Below are 16,024 nucleotides of genomic sequence, written 5' to 3' on the forward strand. Positions count from 1 at the left end.
AAAGATTAGATCTTGAGTTAAAAATTTGAAATCCCTTCTCTCTCTTTATTTTTTATGTGCTCATTTTTTTTATTTTTTTTAATGATCCTTTTTTTTTAAATCAAAAATATTCTCACCCCCATACCTAAATCTAACATTGTCCTCAATGTTAAAGAAATTTTAGAGCAGTAATAGGATAGAGGAGAAGTTACCTGGTATGGGTAGGCAAATTGACAATTGGGGCCAAAAACTTCCAAACCTGCATGTTAGTATTTTTTAAAAAAAAATTATTTTTTTTTATTATTATTTTTTTATTTATATTTTTTTTATTTATATTTTTTTTATAATATTTATATGTTGGGTTGCCTTCCAAGAGCGCTAAGTTTTATGTCTTCGGCCAGACAAAATGTAGGTTCATTTTTTTTCAACCATTATCTAAGAATGGTTTTGGAAGAGTGCGATGAAGAACAGTAGGCTGATAACGATCTATGCTCATTAGGGGAACAGAACTAAGGGGCGCATGCTAGACCCCTTCCTCGGAATGGGCAAGGTAAGCTTCTAAAGGGTCCTTATTATAAGTTTGTAAGAAAGTCTCCTGAACCAGACTTTCAATCATGTCAACTTCATTGATTTCTTTGTCGTCTGGTGGTTGTTTACTTATGTTGAAGACATTAAGCTCGACTTTCATGTTGCCAAAAGATAACTTCAGCATCCCATTTCGACAGTTGATCACAGCATTTGCTGTGGCTAAGAAAGGTCTACCTAAAATTATAGGTGTGTGACTGTCTGGATGTATTACAGGTTCGGTCTCAAGGATAACGAAGTCCACAGGATAGTAAAACTTGTTTATCTTCACTATTACATCCTTTACAATCCCCTTGGGATACTTCACCGTCCTATCTGCTAAGGAAAGGGTAATATTTGTAGGCTTTAATTCTCCCAAACCTAATTTTTGGCATACATAGTAGGGAAGTAGGTTTACACTGGCTCCTAAATCTAATAGAACTCTCTGGATGATCGTCTCTCCTATTTTTATTTCAATGGTTGGGCAACCAGGTTCTTTGAATTTCGGGGCAATCTGTTATTGAATGAGAGATGAGGCTTGTGCAGCCATAACAGCTTGCCTAGGAATGCTGGTTTTTCTTTTGACCGTGGTGAGGTCTTTCAAGAATTTTGTATAGGAGGGAATTTGTCGTATGGCATCGAGGAAAGGTATATTTATTTGAACAGTTTTAAAGACTTCCATTATTTCATCAAAGTTAGATTATTTCTTGGAGTCCCGAAGTCTACTGGGAAAGGGAACCTTAGGTTTGTATGTTTTTATGGGTTCTTCTTTTTTGTCTGATTTATCCTGTTCTTGACCCCTCTTCTGAATAGGGTTCTTATCGGATTCATTTTTATTTTCTTTTTCATGTTCAGAAAGTTGGATTTTATTGTCCACTTGCTTGCCAGACCTTAAAGTGGTAATTGCCTGGACTTCATAGGTCGGATTTCCATTAGAATTGATTTGATACTGACCTATCTGACCTTGATTTTGTTGTCTACTAGGGTTAGGCACTGGTTGACTAGGTAGTTCACCTTTCTTCCTATCCCCTAGAGAGTTAGCTATTTGGCTCAGACTAACCTCAAGTTTTGCAATTGCTTGCGCATGGAATTGGTTAGTCTGGGCTTGGGCTGTATTGGTCTGTTGTTGTTGCTTGATAAAATCTTGTTGTTGTTTCATCATATTAGCCATCATGGTTTCTAATTGTGAAGGTTGCTATGGGATAGGGGCATTATAAGGAGGTACAGATGGAACCAATGGTTGGTTCATTTGTGATGGACCTATCCTGGGGTAGTTGTTCTGAAAACCTGGTGGACCACCTTGATGCTGAATAGGTTCGTTCTGCTTGTATGAGAAATTTGGGTGGAACCTATTATCAGGATGGTAAATTGGGCTGAACGAGTTGGGAGTGGGCTTTTTAAAGGCACTATATGAATTTAGAGCATTTGCTTGCTCGGCCTTTATGGTAGGCAGATTAGGGCAACACTCCACTAGATGCTCCAGACTGTTACACAAGACACACAAACTATATGACTCGTGATCCACTTTTATGATGGGATTTGACTCTTTGTATGAACTTGAACTAGTGGAAACAGTGAAAGCATCAAACTTTTTACTTAAGTTGTTCATTCCAGTCACCAGATTGGACATGACATTTTTGAGTTCTGGGTCTGCTTTCATTTCATAATTACCTAGTTTTCTAGATCCGAACTCATCTCTATTTACATCCTCACCATAGCTACTCCAATTTTGGGCATTTTCAGCTAAGTCAACAAGAAATTCATAGGCTTGATCTGGGGTTTGGTTCATGAACCTACCCTTGTGCATGGACTCAATCATGTTTCTATGTGCCGGAGGTAGTCCTTTATAAAAGAAGTGGACCAGATCAGCCTTATCAAGCCCATGGTGTGGGCATTTGACCAACAAGTCATGGAATCGTTCCCAAGTTTGAAAAAATTCCTCTTCAGATTTTCCTCTGAAGGTTCTTATGGCATCCTTAATTTTTTCTGTTTTAATCATGGGGTAAAATTTTGCCATGAACTTCTTAGATAGTTGTTCCCATGTTGTGATGGAATTTAGGGCTAGAGAATATAGCCATGCCGCGGCTCGATCCTCTAAGGTCATTGGGAACAATCTCAATTTCACACTTTCTTCATCTAAATTTTGATTTTTGAAAGTTTGACAAATTGTCATGAATTTATTTAGATGAATGTAGAGTTGTTCACTTTCAAACCCATGGAATTTGGGTAGCATATTTATTATTGCAGCCCGAATTTCAAATTGGGTTGCATTATTTATTAGCAACACTATACATGTAGGTGGACTAGCAGATGTAGGAGCGAATAATTCATTCAGGGTTCTGATATGATCACCCATTGTAGAGATTGGTGGTTGATCACTAATTCGTCGGATTTGACGATAATTTTTTCCAACCTCTGGGTTAAATGGTGTTAACGTACCTCTTAATGATCTTCTACCATCCATACATTATCCACAACTTAATTAGACTCGACTCCTAAACGAAATCCTAAAAGATAAGAAGAAGGGCTAGACCAAGATGACCACAATCAACACCACACAACAATTTGACCCAATTAGTCTTAGAATTAAGTGAGGTTTAGTAGCTTCTTAAATCTAGTTGCACAGAGATTTATTAGGTTAAAAAGATTCCTGAAATTCTCTCTAGATTAGACAGCTCCTAATCTCCCTTTCAGATTAAGCTTGAGCTTACCAGTTAAGCAATCCAGTAATCAGTGATCAGAAAAGTCCCGGGGTGTGTGGTGGTGCCAGAAGGGATACATCGATACCACAATACCCGTAACAGTTCTCACTGTTGTAAAACTTTCCTAGACATCACCAATTACTAAATCCTCACTGGAGTGGCTTTCAGCCGCTTCTTTCCAAGAGCCTAATTGAGCTCGAAAACCCTAAGGCCAACGTCTAATTTGATTTTAGTTTAATTTGGCTTAGGATAAGTATACAAGATGGTGATTTTTGGGCTAAGAACAGGTAATGACTTCCCGACCTTATCTTTTTAATGGGTTTTGCCCTTAAATTATTTTATGTAAATGCTTAATACTAAATGCAGCAAATAATCAATAATTTTTTTTTAAAGTTTACGCAATGTCATTAGGTTGTACTGATTAAATGAGCAAACAAATTTTTTTTTTATAATTTACTATTTTCTTAATTTTTTTATTATATAAATTTTTATATAGCAATAACTTGAATGTAAACTAAACACAATCCTTATGCGTCAATCAATCTCCGAATGCCCGTTGAATATGCTCTAGAGATTACTCCGTGAGGAGTCCCAATAGAGGTATAATAACCTCGGAGGATTGCACACTATCAATTTCTAGCAAAAATAATAAATTTTTTTCTTTTAATTTTTTTGTGATTTAATTAATAAATTTTTTTTAAATTTTTTTTTAAAATTTAAATTTCAAATTTTGAATCTCAGAATTCAACTTTTGAATTTAAATTCTTGAATTTTTGAATTTTGAAAAAAAAATTTCAACTTTTTTTTTCATTTTTTTTGAATCTTAATTTTTTTACTTTTTTAAAAAACTTTAAATTTCGAATTTCAAATTTTAGAATTTAATAACTACGAAATTATTAACTAAAAATAATCAAAATAAGAAAAAAAATAAAAACTTACTACCGGAGTGCGTTCACTCCGGGCATCCAAAATTTGATTTGATCTTTGTGATCGTTCTTGCTTCTCGATTTGCCTCTCCGGCAACGACGCCAAAATTCTTTTCGTCCCATTCCTGTTTATCTAAAAATATGCTAAATAGATCGTTGTTAGAACCGACAAACAAAGTTTAATTTAAATAATAGCGGTTGTAAGAGGTCGATCCACAGGGAGGCGATTGGAGTTGCTTAAAAATAAAAAATGTTCACTCGGATTCAAAAGTGATTTTTGAATAACTAAAGAAAAACATTATGTCGGGGATGTTGAATGATTCTCTGGGCTACCAGAGAATGTTTTTAAAATTAACTAAAAAACATGTATTTAAATTCGAAAAGCATTTATATGTTTAACTAATCAAAGAAAAGCTTTGGCATAAATTAAAATGGATGAAAACAAGAAGATTGAAGTGAACACAATTTGCATAAAGGAAGATTTAATGTATTGCATAAAAAGAAAAATTAAAAGATTTCATAAAAGGCAAACAGAAATTAACTTGAACCTAGAACAGGAATTGCATGAAAGAAATTTGCTAGATTTTATAAAAATAAAATCGATTACAAATAATAATGGAGATTAGAGGCTTCATACTCCTTCTCTTTTGCAAATAACAGAAAGTAAACAAAATAAGAAGCTTCTCTCTCCTGGTGGAACCCCTTAAACAAATAAAATATTACTTTTTTTTTTCTTCTTCTTCTTCTCGGAAAACAGGGCCTCCCCTATTTTCTTTTGCTCAACACCCAGCCCGCCCAAGCCGAGCTCCCTCCTCTCCCCCGTCTTCTTCCGATGGCCACCCTATTTATAGGCAAGTAAGGATGCTTGGGATTCCGGAAGGGGCGGACTCGGAGGCACGATCCATGGCGCTCGGGCGCGATGATGGGAGGAGCGGATCTGTGGGAGAGGGGCACGGAAGAGATCATGGAAGCTTCACGGCTGGCCACGGGATCAACGGGAGGACGTGGATCCGTGGGTGCAGAGGCGGAGGCTGCCGTGGGACCACTGCTAGCATCACGGGAGGCTTGGATTCCATGGGAGAGGGGGCTAGCCACGGGATGATGGCTGGCTTCACGGAAGGGTGATCGACAGAGGAGGTGCTAGGAGCGACGCGGGATCACCGGATTGGAAGGAGCTGGGGATGCGGTGGATGCTGGGAATCCGGAATGGCTTGAGACGCGGACGGGCTGGCTGCTGGGATTTTGATGGCGTGAGGAAGGAGATCACGGCTTGATGGGCGTTGGGAGATCAATGGGAAGTCGCCGTGGATGCTTCACATGCGTGGGAGCTTGATCTGATCAAGAGATGGACGACTATGAAGATGGCGTGATCCGTGGGATGCTAGGAGGACTCGTTGACGATGCAGACGGAGTGGATTTATTTGGGATGTTGATGATTGGCTGGGCAGATGGCCGAGAAGAAAATGATCGCGGGGCCTTGATTCGGGACTGATTTGGTAGGTGACCTGATGGACGGCGCAGGATTTCATGCTTGCATGGCAGATGGGGAATTTGTTGAGCTCGAGCTGCCGGGCATTTAGGCTCAAACCCAATGTTATTGGGTCTCTTGGACTCCTTGCACTCAAACACAAATACAATGTTAATTAATTAATTTTATAATTAAAAATTAACTATAATACTAATTAAGGTGGTACGATGTTTGCATTTTTGTGCTCTCATCAGAAGTGCTATGGATTGGTGCTAAATAATGAATAAACTTATCTATTTTACCTAGCACTTATTATTATTTTTATATACATATTTTTAAATTTAAACATAAAAAAATATATTTCCCTTCAACATTGCATTCTAATAATTTATCAAAAGTAATTCAGGATTGTTTGATTTTGGGTCGAATTCAACGTATGCAGGATGGGTCGAACCCATCATTTATCTGGCTCATAACCATGAAGACTGATCACACTAGAGCACACGTGGCAGCTATCCCGAGTGACACATGCCTATAAGCCAAAGTACATGGGATTTCAAAAGGAGGATCATGAACACTTGGATGGCAGGATTACTTTGCAAACAAATTATCCATCTAATCCTTCCACGTATTAGAGTTCCCTCAAGTTCCTTTCTCAGGCGGGATAAGCCTCTCATGCACCCACATCCAAGTCCCAGACGCCCATTCTCTTCGTCATAGACATCATCCCACAATCCATTCACGGACATCTCCCAGCTCGTTCCCAACATCTTCCCACACCCAACCCAAACACAACCCCTGTTCCGCATCCAAGCACCGTACGTGTCTTCCTCCCAAGACTTCCCAGCCGCAACATTCTTCCCAGCATTTGGATTAACTTCATCGTCCTTCTCTTCCGACTTGATCCCATGAAATCCCCAACATCCCAGCATCCTCATCCTCTTCCCATCATATCTTCACAACAGTCTCCACTCCCCAGCCTATCCACGGATAAGCTCCATCTTCTCTTCATCACAGATCAGAGCCATAATCTTCTTCCGGATTCGTTTCATCCGTATCCTGCTGCCAGCCAGGATAGCTCCCGTATCCCATGAACAAAACCAATCCAGCCGTATGAACCAATCCTCCCAGCTTCCGATCTCTTCTTCCTTCGGAACAAAGTATCAGCCTATTCACTTGATCCCCTTCTTTGGATCAAGCCGGTCACCTCTTCCCAAATTTCCCTCACGGCTGTGTTTATCTTCCACGTCACCTCCTCCCAGATTTTGTCCGCATCACCCAAAGATCTCTTCCCATCCCATGAGCATCAAAGGATCTCGTTTCAGCCGATTCCCAGACTTCATCCTCCCGAGTCCCGAGCTTCACGGCAACCAAATGCATCCTCCCCTATTTCGGAAACAGAACAAAGTCATCTTCATCCCGTTCGGATTGGTTCTATCTCCCCGGATCACATCCACAACCACTCCTTTCTAGCATAGAATCCATGCACTCTCTGTGAATGAAATTCCAACCGTCCGCAAGGAGTGCACGAGTTTCCAGCAGAACAAAGCTCAGCCGAATCAAGCTCCACACACATGGAACAAGTCAATGTCCTGCCTTCTGCAACAAATCCGCAGCGTCCACCGTTCGCATGCATCCCGTGTTCTCGCCAGCAGGAAAATCAAGCTTCAGCAGTCACGGATAGACTCAAATCCTCATCCACCACATCCAAGGATCAAGGGATAGAAGTCATCTGCCTTATCCCGCTTTTGTTCATCTTAATCCTTCATTCGGAACAGAGGAAAGAGGGGGAGATTGCAGCCTATAAAAGGATGGAGCTTCACACGGAGAAAGGGCAAGCTTGGAGAGGCCGACTTCCCACAGAAATAGAAGGAGGGAGAGAAGTTTGGGCATTTCGGGAATAACTTCCCATATAAAAAAATAATGAAGTGTTGAGAGGGAGTTTTCGATGGGAGTCACCAGAGGAAGAAAAGAAGAAATGGAAGCTCTCGGCGCTGCCACTGTTCAACTCTTTATAGAAGACTGATCTCCTCTCCAGGGCTGGATGCAGCCCTAACAAAGGGACACGAATTTTATGTATTTAATTTTATATTCTTGGAGTTGTATGAATCCTCTTACTCTTAAATGAATATTTTTCTTTCATCTCATATTTAATCTCCGTGACTTTAAATATGATGTTCGTACAACTGTTTTTCATAATCACTGAGTAAGTATAAAGATAATCCATGCTTAAGGAAGATGCAGTGTCCTGCCACCTTATTTTAGGGTAGACATTTCATACCTACTGAAGATGGGTTTTTCTAAAATTACTTTAGTGAATTTTTTTTATTTGAATGCTTATTAGGCTTGTAGCCAACTTGCATGTTAATCTAAGAACGAATTAAAATACAAATAACCCTTGTTCCGATGTTAGTGGTGAATTTCTTGCCCTAGGTTCTCTCATCTGACATATTTTAATTGCATTAAATTGCTTAGTTTAATAGTTTTCACAAATTCCCTTTTTCAAATATTTTTAAGAAAACAACTGTACCCCAATCCCTGTGGATCGATACCCGTAATCACTATCCTACCAGATACGTGCTATTGCGTGGTCTTTAAAACTGACTATCAATTTTTGGCACCGTTGCCGGAGATTGCTAGCATAGTTGTTTTTCTTTTCATAAATTAAACTTTCAATATATATATATATCTAAAATAAAATAAAAATATTTTCTATTTTTGTTACTTTACTTATCTCCTTTTTCTCTCTTACTAATTTTTGGTTTTTTTTTGGTATTATTTGATCAGGAATCGAAGAAGAAGTCTGGGACGATCAAAAAGGGAACTGCTGAAAAAGAAATGCTGTAGAGGTTTACCTAAAAAAATAAAAAAATTGCTGGAAAAATTTCCTTTGGTAGCCTCTAAACCTTTCTTATTTAAATTGACTCCCAATTAGCTTGAAATTTTGTGGTGATTGTTTGATTTTAATTTCAGCGAAAGTGTGAATGCATGCTTGATACACATACACCAATTAATCCGCACATAGTAAGGGCAATCATCCCAACAAGATAAGAACTGGATTTCATCACCAGATTCTTGCCCAAATTAGGTGAATCAATTCTCACACAGCTATCACCTTAATTAAAATTAATTAGACGTTGGCCCCTAGGGACATTCGAGCTCAATAGGACGAAGATCACCGAAAGTTGCACCAATTTTGCTCTGTGGCTCAGTTGATGTCTAGGCAAGCTTTGTCCCTATAAGGAAGACAGTTCATCTGTTCGAGGCAAGTGATTTTTAAGTGGGACCTTTACGAACGCATCGTGACTCCTCCACTTACCTGGGAGCTTACCTGGTCAACTCAGTTCATTAGACCGGATTGGAGGCTTAGGTGCCCTCTTCAAACCAGTTAGGAGCTGTCTAGTGATTTTAGGGTAAACACAAGGATTTGATGTGTTTTTTCTTTAATGCATGCTTGACTGTACTTGACTGATCCAACAAGCTTTAGTGTATGCTAAGGTGTCGTTCCAGATCTCTTGAATTAGTACCTTTTGATTCTGAAATAGAGCGTTCTATTAGGGCCCTTCAAGCCGAAATCCGCACCTATAGAACCATAGGATCTGCTCCACCTGTTGAGATAGCTGAAGAACAACCCAAACTGCTAAAGGAGTACTTCACTCCTTCCATTTATACCTCTCCATCCTGTATTCGACTACCTGATACCACTGCTGCTGTACAGTTTGAAATTAAGTCTAGTGTCATCCAAATGCTTCCCTCTTTTTATGGACTCCACAATGAAGACCCATACAAACATCTAGATGAGTTCCTTAAGATCTGCACTACTGTCAAAATTCAGAACTTCACTGATGATGCTCTGAAACTTAGGTTGTTTCCTTTTTCCCTTAAGGATAGAGCTAAGCAATGGCTCCATTCATTAGAAGCCAATTCTATTCTTTCATGGGCCCAAATGCAACACGAATTTCTGAAAAAATATTTTTCCATAGGAAGAACGAACCAATTTAGGCGTGCGATCATGAGCTTCTCCCAATCTGACGGGAAAGAATTTCATGAAACCTGGGAGAAATTTAGAGACTTACTCCGAAAATGCCCGCATCATCAAATACCCAAATGGCAATTAGTGCAATGCTTTTATGACGGGTTATCTAAACGAAATCGTCAGATGGTTGATGCTTCTTGTGGGGGAACTTTCATGCTTAAGAGTGAACATGAGGCATGGCAATTGTTTGAAAATCTCAATGAAAATTTCCTCCACCATGCCTCCTCCGCTCGTCAAGCACCTCCGAGTTCTCAAAGAAAAGGGACCATATATGAAGTTGGCCAGTCCATAGGACTATCTGACAAAGTAGAAGCACTGTCCCGCAAATTGGACCAGCTAATGTCTAGAGAACAGCTTCCAACCTTTCCTCAAGCACAAGTGTGTGCTCTCTGTTCTAGCCCGTCTCACCCTGTTTTTGAGTACCCTTTGGCAGCTCAATTTCCTGAATTTGTGCAAGAACAAGTAAATGCTGCTCAAACACAATTCCGACCGGGTAATGATCCATATTCTACCACTTACAACCCGGGATGGCGCAACCATCCGAATTTCTCTTGGAAGCAGCAGACTTCCAATACCTCCCAGCCTTATTCCCAAAACTTTCAACCATTCCAGAATGTTCATCCGAACCGTCCTCCTACTCACTATTCACAATTTCAACATATCCCTCCTCCAGCACCCCAAAGAGATATGGCTTTTGAGAAAAAAGTTTTGACTGCCCTTCAAGGATTCGAAGCCAATACACAATTGTTGCACTCCCATATCCAGTCTATTGCCAAATTAGAAACCCAGCTAGGGCAGCTAGCGAGTGCACTAAATAAGAGAGAGGAAGGCAAGCTTCCAAGCCAACCAGTGAGTAACCCGAGAGGGCAGTACATGGCTCAAGAGACTCACCCAAATGATGTTCACCATGAACAAGCTAATGCCATGACTACCTTAAGAAGCGGACGCGTAGTGGACAATAAGGTTAGAGAAAAAGAAAATAAGGAAAATGAAGATAGGAGTGTGACTGTGCCTAAAGAGAACCCATCTAGTCCAGTATCGACCACACCTCTTACACCAAAGGCCCCTTTTTCTCAATGTCTGAAAGCACCTTCTCCCTTTGGCATGAAAGAAACTTCATTGGAAGAAATAATGGAGGTCTTCAAACAAGTCAAAATCAACCTCCCTCTTCTTGATGCCATAAAACAAGTTCCATCGTATGCCAAATTTCTCAAAGACCTTTGTATCCAGAAACGAAAATCTAGGACACATGTGCCTAAAAAAGTCTTCCTAACTGAACAAGTGAGCTCCATCCTCCAGCACAAAACCCCTCCTAAGTTTAAGGATCCTGGTGCACCTACCATCTCTTGTGTGGTAGGAGACAATTCTATTGATCGAGCACTATTAGATTTAGGGGCAAGTGTTAACCTTCTTCCTTATTCAGTCTACGAGAAGTTCGGATTAGGTGAATTGAAGCCTACTTCGGTGTCCCTACAATTAGCTGATCGATCTGTTAAAATACCACGAGGAACAATTGAAGACGTCCTAGTCAAGGTAGACAAATTTTATTTCTCAGTCGATTTCATCGTCCTTGATATGGAACCTGTGCCGAACCTTAAGAAACAGATCCCTATGATTCTTGGTCGTCCCTTCCTAGCTACAGCCAATGCGTGTATTAACTGTAGAACTGGGATGATGGATATATCTTTTGGGAACATGAAAGTCAAACTGAATGTATTCCATGCCTCTGATCAACCTGCAAGGAAAGATGAGTGCTTCCTAGTTGACAAAATGGACGATCTTGTAGAAGAAGCCCTTCCCTATATTCTGGCAGATGACCCTTTGGAAGCATGTTTAGCCCATTTTGACATTGATAACTTTGATTTAGACAAGGCCATAGAAGAAGTCAATGTCCTGCTCGACAATCCGTCTTCCACGAATTCTCATCCTTGGCGAATCCGATATGAGCCTCTTCCTACCCTTTCTAGTGCGCCACAGTGCCCCTCCATTGAGTCCCCTCCCAAACTTGAGTTAAAGCCACTCCCGTTAACCCTGAAGTATGCTTTTCTAGGGCCAAAAGATACCCTACCTGTAATCATCGCGGCTGACCTATCTGACAAACAGAAAAGTCGACTTTTGAGCGTGCTAGGAGAACACAAACATGCAATTGGATGGTCTGTAATCGATCTGAAGGGGATTGACCCATCTATTTGCATGCATCGAATTCACCTAGAAGAAGATGTGAAACCTACCCGTGAAATGCAAAGGAGACTTAATCCAAACATGAAAGAGGTAGTCAAGAAGGAAGTAGTGAAGTTGCTAGATGTTGGAATCATTTACCCTATCTCTGATAGCAATTGGGTGAGTCCGACTCAAGTAGTACCAAAGAAGTCGGGCATTCTGTGGTTGAAAATGCAGAAGGAGAGTTGATGCCCACACGCACGACCACTAGCTGGCGTGTTTGCATTGACTATAGAAAGCTTAACTCCATGACTAGGAAGGACCATTTTTCTTTGCCTTTTATTGACCAAATATTAGAAAGGCTAGCCGGTCAGGATTTCTACTGTTTCTTAGATGGTTATTCTGGATATAACCAAGTGGCCGTGTATCCCAATGATCAAGAGAAAACCACTTTCACATGTCCATTTGGGACATTTGCGTATAGAAGAATGCCATTTGGACTCTGCAATGCACCCGCGACATTTCAACGATACATGATGGCAATTTTTTCTGACATGGTAGAAAAATTTTTGGAAGTATTCATGGATGATTTTTCAGTTTTTGGCCCCTCATTTGATGATTGTCTCACTAATTTAGCCCTGGTTCTGAAAAGATGTAAGGAGACCAATCTATTGCTGAGTTGGGAAAAGAGCCATTTCATGGTTCAAGAGGGTATAGTCTTGGGACACATTGTGTCCAAAAGAGGTATTGAGGCAGATAAAGCAAAAGTTTATCTTATTTCTAATCTTCCTCCACCCAAATCTATGAAACAAATCCGTTCTTTTCTTGGCCATGCTGGTTTTTACCGTCGCTTCATTAAAGATTTCAGCAAAATCTCTAGGCCCTTGTGCAATCTCCTTGCCAAGGATGCACCCTTTGTCTTTGATGAAGCATGTAAAGAGGCCTTTGAAAAACTCCGATCTAAGTTGTCTACAGCACCTGTCATACAACCTCCCAATTGGACCCTTCCATTTGAACTTATGTGTGACGCTTCTGACTATGCCATTGGGGCGGTTTTAGGGCAACGACTAGATAAGTTACCTCACATCATCTACTACACTAGTAAGACACTCTCAGATGCACAATTGAATTACTCCACTACTGAGAAAGAATTACTAGCTGTAGTATTTGCTCTGGACAAGTTTCGGTCCTATCTCTTAGGGTCCAAGGTTATTATGTTCACTGATCATTCTGCTCTCCGGTACCTCCTTTCAAAGAAGGACACCAAGCCTCACCTAATTCGATGGATTCTGTTGTTACAAGAATTTAATCTAGAAATTCGTGATAAGAAAGGTACCACAAATGTTGTAGCAGACCATTTGTCTAGAATCCTTCTCGAGCCTCCTCATAACATTTCACCACTTCATGACTCCTTTCCAGATGAACAATTGTTTGAGGTACAATAAGTGAAAATACCATGGTTTGCCAACATAGTGAACTATCTTGCCGTAGGACAAATTCCCGACCATTGGTCCAAACAGGACAAGGATCGATTCTTTTCGCAAGTTAAGTTCTACTTTTGGGATGACCCCAATCTATTCAAGTACTGTCCTGATCAAGTAATCCGTCGATGTGTGCCGAAATGTGAATTTCAGAGTATTCTTGATTTTTGTCATACCCAAGCCTGCAGGGGACATTTTGGGGGTAAAAAAACTGCAGCTAAGGTCTTACAAAGTAAATTTTTATTGGTCCTCCTTGTTCAAAGATGCTCACAAATTTTGCCAGACTTGTGAGCGATGCCAACGAATGGGTACAATCACCCGTAGAGATATGATGCCACTTAACCCCATTTTAATTGTAGAAATTTTTGATGTCTGGGGTATTGACTTCATGGGCCCTTTCCTACGTTCTTTTGGTTTTGAGTACATTCTTGTCGGGGTAGATTATGTCTCGAAGTGGGTAGAAGCTGTTGCCACTAGGACTAATGATCACAAGGTTGTAGTTAAGTTCTTATAAACAAATATATTTAGTCGCTTTGGTACACCCCGAGCTATCATTAGTGATGGGGGATCACATTTCTGCAACCGATCTTTTGAAGCTTTAGTTCGCAAATATTCAATCACCCACAAAGTTGCCATCCCGTACCATCCCCAAACAAGTGGACAAGTTAAAATTTCCAATAGGGAGATAAAACACATCTTAGAAAAAACAATACGTCCCGATAGGAAAGATTGGTCTCAGAGGTTAAATGATTCTCTCTAGGCCTACCGTACTGCCTATAAGACTCCTATTGGCATGTCTCCTTATCGACTGATTTTTGGTAAAGCTTGCCACTTACCGGTAGAACTTGAGCATAGAGCTTTTTGAGCCATTAAAAAGTTTAACTTTGATATGGCAGCAGTTGGTTCTAACTGGAAACTTCAACTGAATGAGCTTGAAGAGTTACGCAATGAGGTGTATGAAAATGCTAAAATATACAAGGCAAGGACTAAGGCTTTTCATGACAAATACATTAACCGTAAGTCTTTCGAGCCTAATCAAAAGGTTTGGCTATTCAATTCTAAATTGCGTCTCTTCCCTGGTAAACTTCGCTCTAGGTGGGATGGTCCCTTTTTAGTTAGGAAGGTTTTTCCTCATGGTGCGGTAGAAATTCAGAACATCAGTGATGGTCGTGTCTTGAACGTCAATGGTCAAAGATTGAAACCTTACATAGAATGTGTTGTAGATGGACAGTTGATTGAATCCCTTGATTTGATGGATCCTATTTATCGAGATAATTAAGAACGTACTGCGTCTGGCTGAAGACGTTAAACTTAGAGCTTGTTGGGAGGCAACCCAATTTTCATAGGTTATTTTTGCACATTTTCTTGTCGCATTTTTTTTTCAGAAATCCACATATTACTGATGCAACTACGGTACAATGCTTCTATCCTCCATATGCATCATATTTTCGTCCAACATAAAATAACGTAAAATAAAAAATTATAATAATATAATATTAAAAAAAAATATTGAGGACAATGTCTGATCTAGGTTGAGGGGTATGGGAGTGGAAAATTTTTCGAAATTTTTGATTTTGTGAATAAGTTTTTTCGAATTTTTCTTTTATCTCAAAAAAAAATCTAATTTTTATGCCTTAGTGCTAAAATGATAAACACACGAAGTATATAAAATCTAAAAAAGCCCAATGACTAGTCAGGAGTAAGACAATTTGAGTTCTTTTCATTAAAAGTTCTTTTAGTGAGTTGTAAGATAATTTTTACTTCGAATTTCACAACACACATGGCCTGCACTTCTAAGGGTTAGGTTCAACATTATATTGTTAAGTCTGGTAGCAACCTTGAGTCCTGATGAATCATACTTATCTAATTCACTATTATCTTATTATAAAAAATAAAAATAAAAAAAAAGTGAATTTAGTCAGGTACATCAAAAAGGGCTACCTATCGCCAAAGATCAGCGGGCTTGTAATGATGAACCCGAGCATAGGTCCGTAGGAGAGTCTTGATGCCCAACACCTTATGCCATCTGGTGTGGGAGTTGTTGACTGAATGCTCGCTACACGGAGGAATCATTACAAGAGTAAAAGTGCATAATTTATTTATAAATACAAATAAATAAATAAATAAAAATATTGAAAAAAAAGAGAAAATAATATTGACCTTGAAAAAGACGAGAGTGTGAAAGCCGTCGTTCTAAAAATTCGAGTAAACTGGAATATTACAGATAAAGCCCATGAGGTATTAAAGTAAACATCCACAACTCTCGGAATCCTGCAAGATAGGATGATTTTGAATCAGTGATTAGGTCTTATCTGACCAATTCTTGGAAACTACTAGCTTTAGCAGTATTTTGGAGAATCTAGAGCCTTAGCTTGTGTATGGTCCAGATATCACCGAGCACCCAAGTATAAATAAACCTTACAACTCTCTAATGGAAGCTTAATAATCTCAACTTGAATTGCATCTTGACCTAGGATTTGGGCTGACTTAGTAATAGAAACTTTGTGTGCTTTTGAAATTTTTAGCACTTATGCATTTGAAATTAGATTTTATAAAGCAACAAAACAAATTCTTAGGTAGAGACAGCAGTTTGTGGGTATCTGAGCCGGAAACCCTCACGAGACAAAACTCGTCCACTAGGGCCACCTAGGAGTTTAAAGCCTCATTGCATACGGTAAATGCAATCGCGATTCCTGCGAAAGTAAGTT

Source organism: Phoenix dactylifera, chromosome 3 (assembly GCF_051530095.1).
Source record: "Phoenix dactylifera cultivar Ajwa chromosome 3, Ajwa_hap1_PhDact_Kaust_v1.1, whole genome shotgun sequence".
NCBI lineage: Eukaryota > Viridiplantae > Streptophyta > Magnoliopsida > Arecales > Arecaceae > Phoenix > Phoenix dactylifera.